General features: G+C 36.2%; 1 protein-coding gene and 1 long non-coding RNA gene across 6 annotated transcripts in view; one reads left to right on the top strand and one right to left on the bottom strand.

Moving 5' to 3' along the window:
* The window catches only part of HS6ST3 (heparan sulfate 6-O-sulfotransferase 3), an 854579-nt gene that overhangs the window by 742393 nt on the left and 95695 nt on the right, over positions 1 to 16491 (top strand). The gene's annotated exons all lie outside the window — the stretch shown is intronic.
* Positions 1 to 16491, bottom strand: part of LOC111750420 (uncharacterized) — a 40698-nt gene that overhangs the window by 4507 nt on the left and 19700 nt on the right. Inside the window, exons 4-5 of one of the 5 annotated variants that reach the window (XR_010318176.1) lie at positions 11458 to 16112; positions 10935 to 11057 (exon numbers count right to left, since the gene is read on the bottom strand). This is a non-coding gene — a long non-coding RNA (uncharacterized LOC111750420). Of the gene's footprint in view, positions 1 to 10934; positions 16113 to 16491 lie in introns of all 5 variants that reach the window. The other 4 variants (XR_002785554.2, XR_010318174.1, XR_010318175.1 and 1 more) reach the window with 4 other exon arrangements.

Raw genomic sequence — 16491 nt, 5'->3', positions numbered from 1 at the left:
ACTGTTCTGAAAAGATGTGGCTGATGTCCAACCATTTCAGGAGGCAGCATATGATCAAGAACTGATGGTACTGAAGGAGGAAGTCAAGCTGCACTGAAGGAATTTGTGAAAAACAAGGCTCCAGGGATTAACACAATGCCAACTGAGATGTTTTGACAAATGGATGCAGCACTGGAGGTGCTCGTTGATCTGTGCCAAGAAATTTGGAAGACAGCTACCTGGCCAACTGACTGGAAGAGACCCATATTTGTGCCAATTCCAAAGAATAATGGTCCAACAGAATACGGATATTGTCCAAGAATATCATTAATATCACACGCAAGTAAAGTTTTGCTAAAGATAATTCAAAAACATTTGCAGCAGTACATCAACAGAAAACTGCCAGAAATTCAAGCTGAATTCAGAAGAGGATGTGGAACAAGGGTTATCATTGCTGATGTCAGATGGACATTGGCTGAAAGCAGAGAATACCAGAAAGATGTTTACCTGTGTTTTATTGACTATGCTAAGGCATTCGACTGTGTGGATCATAACAAATTATGGACAACATTGTGAACAATGGGGATTCTAGAACTTTTAGTCGTGCTGATGCAGAACCTGCACATACATCAAGAGGCAGTAGTTGGAACAGAACAAGGGGATACTGCGTGGTTTAAAATCAGGAAAGGTGTGCATCAGGATTGTATTCTTTCACCATACTTATTCAATCTGTATACTGAGTAAATAATCCAAGAAGTTGGACTATGTGGCATCAGGATTGAAGGAGGACTCATCAACAACCTGCAATATGCAGATGACACAACCTTGCTTGCTAAAAGCGAAGAGGACTTCAAACACTTACAGATGAAAATCAAAGACCATAGCCTTCAGTATGGATTGTACCGCAACATAAAGAAAACAAAAATCCTCACAACTGGACCAATAAGCAACATCATGATAAGTGGAGAAAAGATTGAAGTCGTCAAGGATTTCATTTTACTTGGATCTACAATCAACGGCCATAGAAGCAGCAGTTCAGAAATCAAAGTATTGCATTGGGTAAATCTGCTGCAAAAGACTTCTTTAAAGGGTTAAAAAGCAAAGATATCTATCACTTTAAGGACTAAGGTGTGCCTGACCCAAGCCATGTTATTTTCAATCGGCACTGGGTTTTTGGGTTTCATATGCATGTGAAATCTGGACAATGAATAAGGAAGGCAGAAGAAGAATTGATGCCTTTGAATTATGGCGTTGGTGAAGAATATTGAGTATACCACGGACTGCCAGAAGAATGAACGGGTCTGTCTGTGAAGAAGTACAGACAGAGTGCTCCTTGGAAGTAAGGATTGCAAGACTTCATCTCATGTACTTTGGACATGTTATCAGAAAAGACCAGTCCCTGGAGAAGGAAATCATGCTTGGTAAGACAGAGTGTCATTGAAAAAAGAAGGCCCTCAAAGAAATGGAATGACACAGTGGCTGCAACAATGGGCTCAAACATAGCAACAGTTGTGAGGATGGTACAGGACTGGGAGTGTTTCATTCTATTGTACATAGGGTTGCCATGAGTCAGAACCAACTGGACGGCACCTAACAACAACAACAACAAAATGAGGTATTAGACTCACATCAAAACTGACTTATGATGAAGTCATCAGAACAGAACCCTGTCATAAGTCCGCACTACCTATACCAGCAAAGTCTCCCATGGTGGACAGGTTTTAGCAGAACTTTCAGACTAGGACACACTAGGAAGAAAGGCCTGGTTATGTACTTCAGGAAATTAGCCAATGAAAACCCTATGGATCACAAAAAAGTATTGTCTGATACAGTGCTGAAAGATGAGACCCCTAGGTCTGAAGTCATTCAAAATACACAGTGGCTGCAACAATGGACTCAGGCATACCAATGATCACGAAGACGGCACAGGACAAGGCGATATTTCCTTCCATTATACGTGGAGTCACCACGAGTTCGAACCGACTTGATGGCAACTAACAACAACCCTACTCGAGAGCAATCAATCTAACTCATTCGGTTATATTTAGCTACTCAGAGCTAAGCTGGTTTGCATTTGTCTCAAATGCAATCTTTATATATCCACGTATGCTTTCTTTTTCCTGGGTGTTTCCTTTGGTCACATGCATTACAGTGTGAATTTTCAAGCTGCATTAAGTGACTTTGTCTCATCTACTGTCGCGCCTGGCTTGTAGTTGTGGTTAGCTGCCACCCCGTTGGCCCCCAGTTCATGGCAACCCCATGTGTTACAGAGTGAAACTGTTCCATAGGGTTTTCTTGACTGTAATCTTTATGGAAGTAGATAGCCAGGTCTTTCTTCTGTGGAGCCACTGGGTGAGTTCAAACTGCCAAGCTTTCAGTTAGCTTGTGCCAAGGCTTGTATTAAAAAACAACAAAAAAAACAAAAACCTGTCACCATCAAGTCAATTCCAGCTCGTAGCAACTCCATAGGACAGAGTGGAACTGCCCCTAGAGTCTCCAAGGAGTGCCTAGTGGATTCAAACTGCTGACCTTTTGGTTAGGAGCTGTAGCTCTTAACTACTCTGCCACCAGAGTTTCCTTACTAGACCCTCAAAAATGTTTGTGAAATGAATGTTCATAAAATGGACGCTAATAATCATGCATTTTCCTATTTTTGTGGAGCTGCTGGTGGAATCTAATTGGCATGAATTTCTTTGTAATGGTGTAAATTCTCACCATTTCAATTTGTCTTCATTTGGCATTTGGTGCTCTCTTACAAATTCCTGGACTCGCCTACCCCGCCTTCCTTGTTACCCTTTGGCGTAGGAAATAAACAGACCAAACTTGTAAATAGTGTTCGTTCTCTTCAGAATTATTTTCCGTTTCCCCTCCTTTTTTATCTCTGCAGTGTTAACCTCTCACTAAAACAGAAACTTGGCAGTTGATTCCACAGTTATTTGTGCAGTTATTGAAAGAGATTAAAATGAACTATCCAGTATTTTTTTTCCTTACACCGATGCAAATATGTTCTGTGTTCAACACAAGTTAATTATTTCTTTGTTTTGCCTTAAACTGGTGATTTTAATGGAATACTGTGCAACTAATAAAACACTGTTGTTGACAATGATAAGTCAAGATTTTTTCCCACATTTTAAGTGGAAAAATCACAACATATGTAGTATCATAAGGCTTGTTATATATATTGTTGTTGTGTGCTGTAAGTTGATTCTGACTCCTAGGGATTCCATGTGACGGAGTAGAGCTGCCCCACAAGGTTTCCTACGCTGTAATCTTCACGGGAGCAGATCTCCAGGTCTTTTCTCCCGTGGAGTGGCTGCCAGGTTTAAACTGCTAACCCTTTGGTTAGCGGCTGAGCTCTCAGCCATTGTGCTACCATGGCTCCTGTTATATATGTGCATATACAATTATATATAATTGCACATACATGTATATATGCACATATACAGATATAATACTGCTGTGTCAAACATTGCTAGATTTTCTTCACTAATAGTTAAGATTTTTTTCATTTAATTTGCAAATGAGATTAATCTATGGATTGTGTGTTGTCCCTGAGGGCTATTCTTGTTCAGTTTTGGAGCCAACGTTATATGAGCATTGCAGAATGACTGGGAAAGCTTTCTGTCCTTTTCTAAGCTCTGGAAGACTTTAAATAAGCTAGGAACTCTTCATTGCCTTGTAAAATTATCTGGGCTGGTCATCTAAATGAGCGTTAGAGATTTGACTAAATTTTAATTTCTTCTGTGGTCATTCATCCATTAAAGTATTTTAAATCTTCTTGAATTAATTTGGGAAATTTATATTTTCATTAAAAAATTCCCTTTCAGATACATTTTATCATGTGCTTGTATAAAGTTGTACATTGAATTCCTTACAATTTAAAACATTATCTCGGTATCTGTAGTAACATCACTTTTTCAATATAGCTATTTTTGTTTTCTTCTTTATATCAGACTGGTCAAAACTTTGTATATTTTGTACTTTTATTTACTTCCTCAGCTCCATTGCCTTTCAGTTTCTATTTTATTAACTTCTGCTTTTATCTGTCTTAGGTTTACCTCTCTGCTCCCTTCAGCATTATTTTGCTGCTTTTAATTTATCATTTAATTGATAATTTCCCTAGGTATCATAATCCAAAATTAATAAGTAAACAGATTTAGGGATTACCGGAATCCATGGGGATGAGACTAAATCAAATTTAAAATTCTCAGCTCCTGGTCTACGATTCCATAATTAAACTGAAGATATTGTTTGGTTTTAGCGGTTTTTAGTCACTGCAGAGTCTGCCACGAGCACTTGCCAGGAATGAGTGTCATCAGAGTAAGAAGACAGATGAAATAAACAAAGTTCCAAATTCCCTATTTTACATATTAAATTACCCCGGTACCATTGAAGGCAACTTGTAAGTAATTACCACTCATTGCGAGGCTGATACTTGGTGAGAAAGTTACAAAGTGACAGTCACGTGATCTAAGGCAAACCGCTAAATTTTGGAAATTGCTTCCATACATGCTGCCTTGAACTTCACAAACTCAGTGGAAATTCAGGAATTACAAAAAAATGCAGTATTCCACGGCTGCAGCTTCTCATGTCACAAGACCAGTACTCATGACCTTGAGCCCAGTTCCCAGACCTCGCCTTTCCTGGGTGGCCTGGACAAGCCACATCATCTTCAACATGCCTGCCTGTCTTTGACAGTGAAGTGTGGATAAAGGCATGTACCACATACCTCCTCCCAGAATCTCTCATTAGGTTAACACAAGAACTATTGTTCATAAGATAATTGCCTCTAACGTGCTCTGTATGCCTTTCACCAAAATACCAGCAAACAAGACTGCTGTTTGAAAAGAAGAAATGCTTCACTGGCCCTGGACTCAGATCTAAGTCTGAACCTTCTACCTTCTGTTGAGAGGAAGCGAGTAACCTCGTGGGCATTTAAGAAAGACTGCAAACTTTGCCCAAAGGGCAGGAAAGCAGCCACGCCATATCATGCTGTGGAATGTCATTAGCGTCCCTTTAAAATGCTGTCAACGTGCATTGAAATGTAGGTGAAGATTTAAAATATAGAAAAGGAACATGGCAATGGCATTTTTATTTCAAAATGAAAAGAGCTTGCAGAGGTTTTCTGTTTATAGAAATTTATAGGTCATTGAAACACCTTCAAACAATACAAAAAATGTAAAATTAAAATTGCCTACTTTCCCCCACGCAGAGAGAATCATAAACCAGTCAATACTCTTTTCAGACATGTATCTATGGGATACATAATAATATATAATTTTACATTAAGGGAATCTCACAAATTATTTTTCCCTCATCATATATTGTGGATATTTTCTCAGGCCTTTTAAAATAGTTAATAAAATATAAAATATACGTGGATATTTACTGTTGTGGGTTGAATCGTGGCCTCCTGAAACAAATGTATATCTGGAATCTGACTGAGCTTATTCAGAAAAAGGGTCTTTGCACATAAAATTAATTTAAGGATTTTGGGATAAGATCATCCTGAATTAACATTAAGTTAGCACATTTTTTCTCATTAATTTTTTTTTTCTTGGTGGCATGTGTTTTCAGTATTCAAATATGTACTTACTGAGTGTGTAGTGGTTAAGAGCTCGACTGCTAACCAAAGGGTGGGCAGTTCAAATCCACCACCCGCCCCTTGGAAACCCTAAGGTGCAGTTCTACTCTGTCCTCTAGGGTCACTATGAGTTGGAATCGACTGGACAGCCACGGTTTGGTTTTTGCGTTTTTGGTTTAGTGTATATAGCAATTTGGGTTTTTATATATAGCAATTGATATAAGTGAATACGTTTTTAAGTAGAGCCTGGATTCCTGAGATGTTTAAAAAATAAGTAGACGTGTAATTAATCATAGATAATGCAGTGATTTTCTTGAATATTGTACTTAAGAGGTCAAAACCCACATTACCAGGATGAAGATATGTATTGTATATTTTAGCTCCACTGGTTTTAAAAAAATTGCATATGTGACCCCAGTACCACCCAGCATGTTTTGTCCTTTTTCAAAATGGGCAACTGAGAGCTTAACATAACTAAAAAAAAAAAAAGGCCATGATAAATCCATAAGCTGTTCTTCCTCTGCCTGCCTCCTTCACATACCTCTGTTAATGACTTTGTTTTGACAAAATGTTAATGACTTTGTTCTTTGTTTTAAACTGATGCAAATAACCTTTTGTTCTGTCCAGACTACCTGTGGCATACAACCCCCACAGGCAAGTTGGAGCCCAGGTATCAGATGTGTATATCTTTAGCCTAATAAAGAAATCTCTGGCAGGGGACTACAAAGACACCTGTAGCCCTTGTAAGATTCTATATAAGCTCTGATGTGAAACTGCTCTTTGGGACTCCATAGAGACAGCCTGTGTTACTGTTGGGTCCCTGGTGATAGATAAAAAAAACATCTCCTTAATAAACTTTCTCACTCTTTCTGACTTGGAGTCTGTTTCATTGGCTCAACTGCTCCAGGGCACGGACCCTAATCAGGTAACACATACTATGTATAAAAGTTCATATGGGGGTTATGCAAATAATTAAAAAGCAAGCTCAGTATGTAATATCAATATTTTACATTATATTCTAGAAGTAACTTACAATATGTATAATACATAGTAATTCGAATGCATTAAATCTGTCATTTGTTTTTCCTAATCATATTCATACTGGCATTTTACTTCTTTGCTTCATAACTTTTTTTAATTGCAATAACATTGGAACTATGAAATGTGCAAGTTTTAAGTGTCTGATTGGATGATCTTTGATAAATATATTTATCTGTGAATTTACACCGGATTCCCAGTAGACATTTTCCTCATGCCAGTAAGTTCTGTTGGACTCATTTCTACCAAATCCCCAGCACTGAAAAAAAAAAAAAAAAAAGCACTGAGGCAGCCCATTATTCTGATTTTGATCACCAAAGCTTACTTTGGCCTATTTATGAACATTATATAAATGGAATGTTTCAATAAACTCTTTCGTGTCTTCTTTCTCTTAGAGTAATATGTTTGAGAATCATCCATGCCGGTGCACCTGTCGGTAGTTCAGTCTGTTTCTATTGTCCAGTAATAGTCCATTCTATGAATAGAAGACAATTTGTTTATGCAATTCATTATCAATGGACTTTTGGGTTATTATGAATTTTTTTTTTGCTATTATGAATAAAGCTGCTGAAAACATTCATGTGTGCATCATTTTGCACACATGGATTTTCATTGCCTTTGGATTAATACCTAGAAGTGAAAGTACTAGGTCATATGGTAGATGAATACTAAACTTTATAAGAAATCATCAGCTTTTGGAAGTGGTTGTTGTATCATTTTACACTCCTGCCAGCAATGTGAGTTACATATGTTCTAATCCTCATCAACCTTGGGGTTGTTAGTTTTTAATTTCAGCCATTCTAGTGAGTGTGAAATGACATCTCACTATAGTTTAATTTGGATTACCATTTGTTGAATAATACTGAGCACAATTCATGTTCCTATTGACCATTCGTATATCTTCTTTTGTGAAACGTCTGCTCAAGTCTTTCGTCCAATTTTTATCAGATAGTGTTTGCTTTTTTGTTATTGATTTATGAAAGTTCTTTGTACATTCTGATTCGAGTCCTTTGTCAGATACATGTATTGTGAATATTTTCTCCCAGTCCGTAGTTTGCCTTTTCATACCCTTAATGTACTATTTTTTATTAATATTTTTTGTTGTGCTCAAGTTAGTTTCTCATACAAAAATTTATACACACATTGTTATGTGACCCTAGTTGCTGTCCCTATAATGTGATACCACACTCCCCCTTTCCACCCTGGATTTCCTGAGTCCATTCAACCAGCTCCTGTCCCTTTCCGCCTTCTCATCTCGCCTCTGGACAGGAGCTGCGCATTTAGTCTCATTTACCTACCTGAACTAAGAAACACACTCCTCACAAGTATTATTTTATGTTTTTAAGTCCAGTCTAATCTTTGTCTGAAGAGTTGGCTTCGGGAATGGTTTTAGTTCTGGCTTAACAGAGTCTGGGGACCATGTCTTCTGGGGTTCCTCCAGTCTCAGTCAGACCATTAAGTCTGGTCTTTTTACTAGAACTTGAGTTCTGCACCCTACTTTTCTCCTGCTCCATCAGGGACTCTCTGTTGTATTCCCTGTCAGGGCAGTCATTGGTGGTAGCTGTGCACCGTCTAGTTCCTCTGGTCTCAGGTTGATGGAGTCTCTGGTTTATGTGGCCCATTTTGTCTCTTGGGCTAATATTTTCCTTGCGTTTTGGTGTTCTTCATTCTCATTTGCTCCAGGTGGGTTGGGACCAATTGATGCATCTTAGATGGCCACTCGCTAGCTTTTAAGACCCCAGACGCCGTTCACCAAAGTGGGATGCAGAACATTTTCTTAATTAACTTTGTTATGCCAGTTGGCCTAGATGGTCCCGAAAACCATGGTCCCCAGACCCCCGCCCCTGCTACTCTGTCTCTCTGAGTGTTTGGTTGTGTTCAGGAAACTTCTTAGCTTTTGGTTTAGTCCAGTTGTGCTGACTTCCCCGGTGTCGTGTGTGTCCTTCCCTTCACCTAAGATAATTCTCGGCTACTGTCTAGTTAGTGAATTCCCCTCTCTCTCCCTTAATCTTCTATTTTGATGAGCAGAAATTTTTAATTTTTAAAAAAGTTGAATTTATCTACGTTTTTTGTTATATTTAGTACCTTTTCAATACACTCAAGGAATCTCTGCCTACCCAAGATTGCAGAAAACATTTTCTCATAGAAATGGTAAAATTTATATTTTCCATATAAATTTTAGAATTAACTGGTTAATTTCTACCAAAAAAAAAAAAAAAAGCCTACTAGGATTTTGATTGGGATTTCATTTAATCTATGGATTGATTTGGAAAGAATTGATTTTAACCGAATTGAAACTTCTAATGCATAAGCATGTCACTTCTTTAATTTTTCGCAGCATCATTTTGTTATTTTCATTATAGAGGGTTTGCACAAAGTGTGTTAAATTTATTCCTAAGAATTTTATGTTTTTAAATGCTATTATAAGTGAAGTGGAGCCATGGCTACTAACCAAAAGGTCAGCAGTTCAAATCCACCAGCTGTTCCTTGGAAACCCTATGGAGCAGTTCTACTCTGTCCTATTAAAAAAAAAAAACAAAAAAAACACATACACACACAAACCTGTTGTGGTAGAGTTGGTTCTGACTCATTACAACCCTACATGATGGAACAGAACTGCCCCATACAGTTTCCGAGCAGCACCTGGTGGATTTCAACTGCCAGCCTTTTGGTTAGTAGGCGTAACTCTTAAACACTACACCACCAGCGTACAGTCGCTATAAGTTAAGATCGACTAAATGGCAGCAGTTTTGGTTTGTTTGTTTGTTTTTGGTTTTATAAGTGAAATATCTTTAAATTTCATTTTCCACTTGTTTGCTGCTTATATATAGAAATATAACTGAAATTTGTAAATTGTCCTGTCTTATATGGGACATTGCTAAATGCACATGGTATTAGTTTTCTATGCTGCATAACAATAACTACAACTTAGTGGCTTAAAACAACACGTTTATTTTCTCACAGTTTTTATAGGTCAGAAATCCAGGTAATACTTAGGTGGGTCCTCTGGTTAAAAAAAAAAAAAAATCATGTCAAAAAACAAAACAAACCCGTTGCCATCGAATCGATTCCATCTCATAGTGACCCTATGGGACAGAATAGAACTGCCCCACAGGGTTTCCATGGAGCAGCTGGTGAATTTGAACTGCCGACCTTTTGGTTAGCAGCCATAGCTCTTAACTTCTGCACCACCAGAACTCCAGGATTAGGGTGTCACAAGGCTGCAATTAAGGTATTGGCCAGAACTGAGTTCACATCTTCAGTCTCAAGTGGGGAAGGATTTTCTTCCTACTTTCATGGTTGATGGCAATGTTCAGAACTTTCAGCTGTAGGATTCATGAGAGCGTGCTTCCTCAAACCCAGAATGGAGAGTGTGCTAAGGTGGAGTCTTATGCAATGTAATGCAATCACAGGAGTGACATCCCAGCACCTTTGTTATATAGTTGAATGCAATGAAGGGAGGGACATCCCATTACCTCTGCTGTATTCTGTTGGTTAGAAGCAAGTCACATGTCTGGCCCACACTCAGGAACAGGGAATTATAGAAGAGTGTGGAAATCATAGGAGGTGGGAATCATGGTGGCCACTTAAAGTCTGTCCACCCCACATTCAGTACCTCTAGTAGTACTTCGTAGATTTCTTAGCAAAGTTGTTTGCAAATTAAGACAGTTTTATTTCTTCTTTTTCGTATTAGGGTTTTTGTTGTTTTTTCACTGTTTACTTGCCATGTTGCACTGGTTTGAAATCCCAATATATTCAATAAAAGTGTTTATCTTACTGTTGATCTTAGGGTGAAGGGGCTCAATATTTCATCATCAACTATGCTGTTAGTTGTAGGGTTTGTGTAGATGCCCTTTATCTGATTGAGGAAATTCCTTTCTATTCCAAGTTTGCTGACCTTTTTATGATGAATGGGTATTGTATCAGTTTCCTAGGGCTCCTGTAACAATTTACCACACTGATAGCTGAAAACAACAGACACTTACTCTCTCACAGTTCTGGAGACTATAAGTTGAAAATCAAGGTGTCAGCAGGGCCATGCTCCTGCTGAAGGCTCTAGGAAAGAATTCTTCCTTGCCTTTTCCTAGCTTCTGGTGGTTGCTGAGAGTCCTTGGCATTCCTTGGCTTGTAGATACAGCCCTCCGATTTCCACCTTGTCTTCACATGGTGTTCTCTTCTCTGTGTCTGTGTGACCTCTCCTCTTATAAGGATACCAGTCATTGACTTTAGAGTCCACCCTAATAGTATGGTCTCAACTTGATTACATTTGCAAAGATCCTATTTCTAAATAAGGCCACATTCACACATGCTGGGGGTTAGAACTTGAACATACCTTTTTAGAGGCACAATTCAAGCCACTATTGGTATTAAATTTTGTCCATTTTTTGTCTGCATCTGTTGAGACTGTTGTGTGTTTAGGGTCCATGCCCTGGAGCAATCCGGCCAAAGAAATGTACTGCAAGTCAGAATGAGTGAGAAAGTTCATTTAGGAGATGTACACCACTGAAGACCCAACAGCAATGCAGACCATCTCTCTAGACTCCCAAAAAGCAATTTTACATTAGACCTTTCTAGAATTTTTACTAGGGTTCGAAGTGTCTTTGTAGCCTGCAGATGGCTACAAAGACTCTTCATCAGACTAAAGGAACTATCAGACTAAAGAGATACATGTCAAACATCTGGGCTCTAACCAACCTGTGGGGGGTCGTTAGTCGCCGGTGGTCAAACAGAACAAAACAAAGTTATGAGCAACAGATCAAAACAAAGAACAAAATTATTTGCATCAAATCAAAACAAAGTCATTAACAAAATTATGTGGAAAGGAGAAAGCAGGTGGAGGAAGGAGAAAAACTTACAGGTTCATCATGGCGTTAGTTATGTCAAGCTCTCAGCCACCTATTTTGAAAAGGAGAAAACATGCTGGGGAGATTAGGGTCACAGGATGATCATATAATTTTTAAGCTTTCTTTCATGAATATGGTGAATTTTATTGGTTCATTTTCAAATGTTAAACCAACCTTGCATTCCTTGGACAAACTCTACTTGTTCATGATGTAGTACCTTTTTTATACATTGCTGGATTCAATTTGCTAATATATTGTATACGTCAATCTTTCTGAAAAACATTGATTTGGGATATCTTTCATTTAATGTCTTTGTCAGGTTTTGATGACAAAGTTATGCTGGCCTCACAACATGAGTAGAAGGGTATTGGTGTCTCCTCTATTTTCCAAAACATTTTATATAAGCTAACATTTCCACCTTAGATGATAGAATTGGCCAGTTAAGGGATTAGAATTTCCTTTATGGAAAGGTTTTTATTATAAATTTAGTTCTTTTAATATATATTAGGACTATTCAACTATTCTATTTTTCTTGTATCAGTTGTAAGAAGGTGATTTTTCAAGAAATTTGTCAGTTTCATTGAAGTTGTCAAATATTTTGTCCTAAGATTGTTCCGGAAACCCTGGTGGCGTAGTGGTTAAGTGCCACGGCTGCTAACCAAAGGCCTGGCAATTTGAATCCTCCAGGCGCTCCTTGGAAGCTCTATGGGGCAGCTCTACTCAGTGCTATAGAGTTGCTATGAGTCGGAGTCAACTCGACGGCACTGGGTTTGGTTTTTTTTTTTTTGGTAAGATTGTTCCACCTTTATTGCTAACATATTTGAAAGATCAGTAGTGATATATCTTCTATTGTTTCTCATATTGACAATTTATACCTTCTTTTGTTCACGATTCATCTTGCAAGGAGTTTATGAATTTTAAAATATTTTCAAAGAGCCAACTTTTTCTTAATTTCCTTTTTTCTGTTTCATTGATTTCTGCTCTTTATTATTTCTTTATTTTTGTCTGATTTTCTTCTGTGCTCTTTTGGTGGAAATTTGAAATGTCATTAAATCTTTATTCTGTTCTAATAATAATCCATTATAACATAAATTTCTCAAAAGAAAAGCTCCTTTAGCTTCAAATTTTGATACTTTCATTATTCAGTTAAAATATTTTCTAATTTTTTTGTAATATCTTTTTTGATCCATAAATTATTGAGATTAACATTTATTTCAGGCTATTTGAGACTTTTATTGATATCTTATTGTCATTAACTTCTTTAATTTACCTCCTCTGAGGTCACAGTGTATTCTGTAAAATTTCAACCTTTCATAATTTATTGAGACTTGCTTTATGATCCAACATAGTATCTACCTTGATGAACTTTATAGTTTGTGCTTGAAAGAATATATATATGTTCTGCTGTTCTGCTGTTGTTGGAAATAGTGTCCTAGAAATGTCCTTTTTTTTTTTTTTTAATAGATCTTCTGTATCATTGCCTTCTTGTCTAGTTGTTCTACTGAGAAAACTGGTGTTAAAAATCTCCAACTACGATTATGGATTTGCCTGTTTCTCCCTTTAAATTTATCAGGTTTTTCTTCTTGTATTTTGAATCTTTGTTAGTTGATTCACACACACTTATGATTATTATATGTCCTCATAACTCAGCCTTGTTTTCATTATGACATATCCCTGTTTGGCAATACTTCTGGTAATTCTTCTAGTCTTTAAATATGCTTTGTTGGATATTAATATAGCCGCACCAACTTTCTTATGCTAATATTTTGCATATTATTTTGTATATTACTTTTCTTCTATTTATTTTTAATCTATCTGTGACTTATATTTAAAGTGTTTATTTTATAAATGGCATATTGTCAGGCCTTATCTTTTTGTTTAGTGAGAAAATCTCTGCATTTTAACTGCAGTGCTTAGTCTATTTACATTTAATGTAATTATTTTAAAGTTGATCCACCATTTTGCTATTTGCGTATGCTTTGTCTAATCAGTTTTCCATTTCTCCTTTCTTTCTTTTGGGTTAACTGAATATCTTTAGTATTTTACTTTTGCTCTAATATCTTTTTATGTATACCTTATGGGTATGTCTCTGTGTGTATATTATGTTTATTATATGGATTATAATATGCATACTTAACTTATCACAGTCTGCTTGGAGATAGATAGTTTTTACTTCCTATAAAATATTATAACCTGCCACAATACAGTTCAATGTTACCCATCCCCTGTGCTATTATTGTGATATACCTTAAATCTACATTTGCTATTAGCCCCATAATATAAATCTATAATTTCTTACGTTATACACATGTACATTGTTTTTTAAAGAAATGAAGTGTTTGGCAGCTTTTGAATATTAGCTGTTATTTGATTGAATTCAATGTTTGGAAATGTTTAGATTGCATTCCTCCAGAGAGGATTAGAATTTGATTCTACTGGAGCCACTGGGTGCTAACAACCTGGGAAATCTAACACTTAAGTTTTAGCTTCAACTATGCTTTATTCTAGGGTTTAATCTCCTGATTTCAGTCTGTTATTAAATCCAAAAGAAAAAAAAAAACCCAAGTTTAGTGTGCTCTTAACAGCTCACTATTCAAACTTTAGGACATGATTTTTTGTTCGTCAGTTGGAGATGTTTCTTATTTTCTTAAATATTCAGCAATGATCTAACAATGCATATTTGTTGTAATTTTTCCACAATCTAATTCTAATGTAGTAGGAAGACCTTGAGGTAATCTAATTCATTATACCTCTGGAAAGGTAAGCCACTACCCTTTAAAAGTAAAACTTTTTAAAGTTGTGATTTTATTAAAACAATACATGAATGTGGGGGGAAAAAAAAATCAAACATCTTAAAGTTCTAAAGTTATGAATAAAAGTCTGCCTTTCTCAATATTTAGATATAAGCACTTAAAAATGTTTCCTTAAAAAAAGTTTACTCTTCCTGTAGTTATAATTATTGTTTAAATTGCATACTATATCTGGTTCTTGTTTTATCAGTTTTATACAGATTTTATTGACTTCCTGCTCTAAAAGTTGAGAAAATTACCACTCATACTCTCCCCACCATTTTACCTTCTACTTATTAATTCAGTAAAATGATTTTGTTTGCATTATCAAACTTTATAATATTCACATTCTGTTCTATAAAAGTAATTAAAATCATCTAAAGGATGTTTTTAAAAGTTTAAATATGATTTGTAAATCTCCATTTACATTATTAGACTTATATAAGGAAATTTTTATTTGTTACAGAACCAAGAAGAGTATTTGGACTGATAGAAAAGATAATATAGTCATATACCTTGAAATCATTAAATTATATATCAAATCATTGACTTGCTAAAGGGAGAATCTTACAAGAATCTCAGTCTAATGGATCTTATGTTTTTTTTTTAACGTTTAAAATCATATATTGCTGTATTTCATCTTCATCATTACTGTTGCTATTTTGCATTTCTCCTCAAGAAATTTTTTCTTTTCTTTTTTTTTTTTTCAGCATAGGAAGTATTGGTAGTAAAATTACTGAGTGAGTTTTTGTATTTCTGTAAGTCTATTTTTTCTCTTTGTCCTCATGCTTTATTTATAGATTGGATGGGTAGACAATTTTAAATTGAAGTTTATTTTCCCTCTGCCCTTTGAAGGCATCCTACATTATCTTCTAGCATCCAGTGCTCTTGTTGAGAAGGCTGATGTCAGTGTTCTCTTCCTGTGTAAGCAACCTAGTTTTGCTCTCTCTGGATCCAAGAAGTGCAGAAATTTTATCCAGGTTTGTGGTTGGGATGGTGATCTAACTGGTCCAGCTGTTCCGTAAGCAGTTTTGTAATGATTATGATGATTTTCCCTTCAGCCTGCTACTCCTACTATTTTTCTTCTTCTCTCTCTCTCTCTCTTTTTTGTAATGCTGGCTCCTTTAGGTAGAACAGATTTTATTTCTATTGTTGCCTATGTCCCATGCTTGTTTTGCATTATTATTCCATATTTTTCTCAAGAAAGTGAAAATATAAACATTAATCCCCCACTATTTTTTTTTTTACCCAGAATTAGCAGTGCTTTAGTTTGTTTCAGTACCCGGATGGTGCAGACAGTTAAGCCCTGGGCTGTTAGCCAAAAAATTGGCTGTTCAAGTCCACCCAGTGATACCTCAGAAGAAAGGCCTGATTTTTCTTGAAAAATCAGCCATTGAAAACCCTATGGAACACAGTTCTACTTGACACATAGGGTCACGGCGAGTTGGAATCAACTTGATGGCAACTGGTTTTGTTTTTTTTTTTTTTTTTGGTTTAATTTGTTTCAGATAATTATTTTAAATTAAAAAAAAAATCAAACATAATAGATGAAGTTGAAGGCTCCTTTGTACCAGTTCCCAATCATATCTTCCTTCTCTCCAGAAACAACTACTCATGCAAATTAGATATGCACCTTTCTAGTTCATATTTTTATTCTTTTCTTTCATTTGTTTCTATAAATAGTAAGTAGTATTGTTTTGATAATTTTCATTTAGCTACATACTATGTTGTGAATGGAACACACACAGTTTTTCAAATTGCTTGTTTTTGAGATTAGTCCCATTTCTTTTTTTCTTTTAGCTCTATCAACATTGATACGTACGCACAGGCATGCATGCACACACACGGTATATTCATTTTCTGTCATTTCAATGTGACCTGGCAAGAAAAGAGATGTAAATTATTTGCTCAATTATTATCTTGAACTATGAGCCCAATAACCAAGAAACCCACTGCCATCGAGTCTATTCCAACTCCTAGTGACCCTGTAGAACAGAGGAGAACTGCCCTATAAGGTTTCCAAGGAGCAGGGGGTGGATTTGAACTGCTGGCCTTTAATCATTGTGCCGTCAGGGAAAAAAATGAATTAGAAGATGGAGAAAATATGAAATAAATAGTATAGTATTATGGAATATATGTATATATGTATTTAATATTATTAAGTATCTTTAAGTGTGCTTTAATGTACGTATATATTAACTAATAACATTAGAAGGTAGATTGCTTACAATTAAAAGATGTGGATATTTAAATATGT

This window comes from Loxodonta africana, chromosome 17 (assembly GCF_030014295.1).
Source record: "Loxodonta africana isolate mLoxAfr1 chromosome 17, mLoxAfr1.hap2, whole genome shotgun sequence".
Taxonomy (NCBI): domain Eukaryota; kingdom Metazoa; phylum Chordata; class Mammalia; order Proboscidea; family Elephantidae; genus Loxodonta; species Loxodonta africana.
The sequence above is the reverse complement of the archived record's forward strand: the minus strand, read 5'-3'. Positions and strand labels throughout refer to the sequence as shown.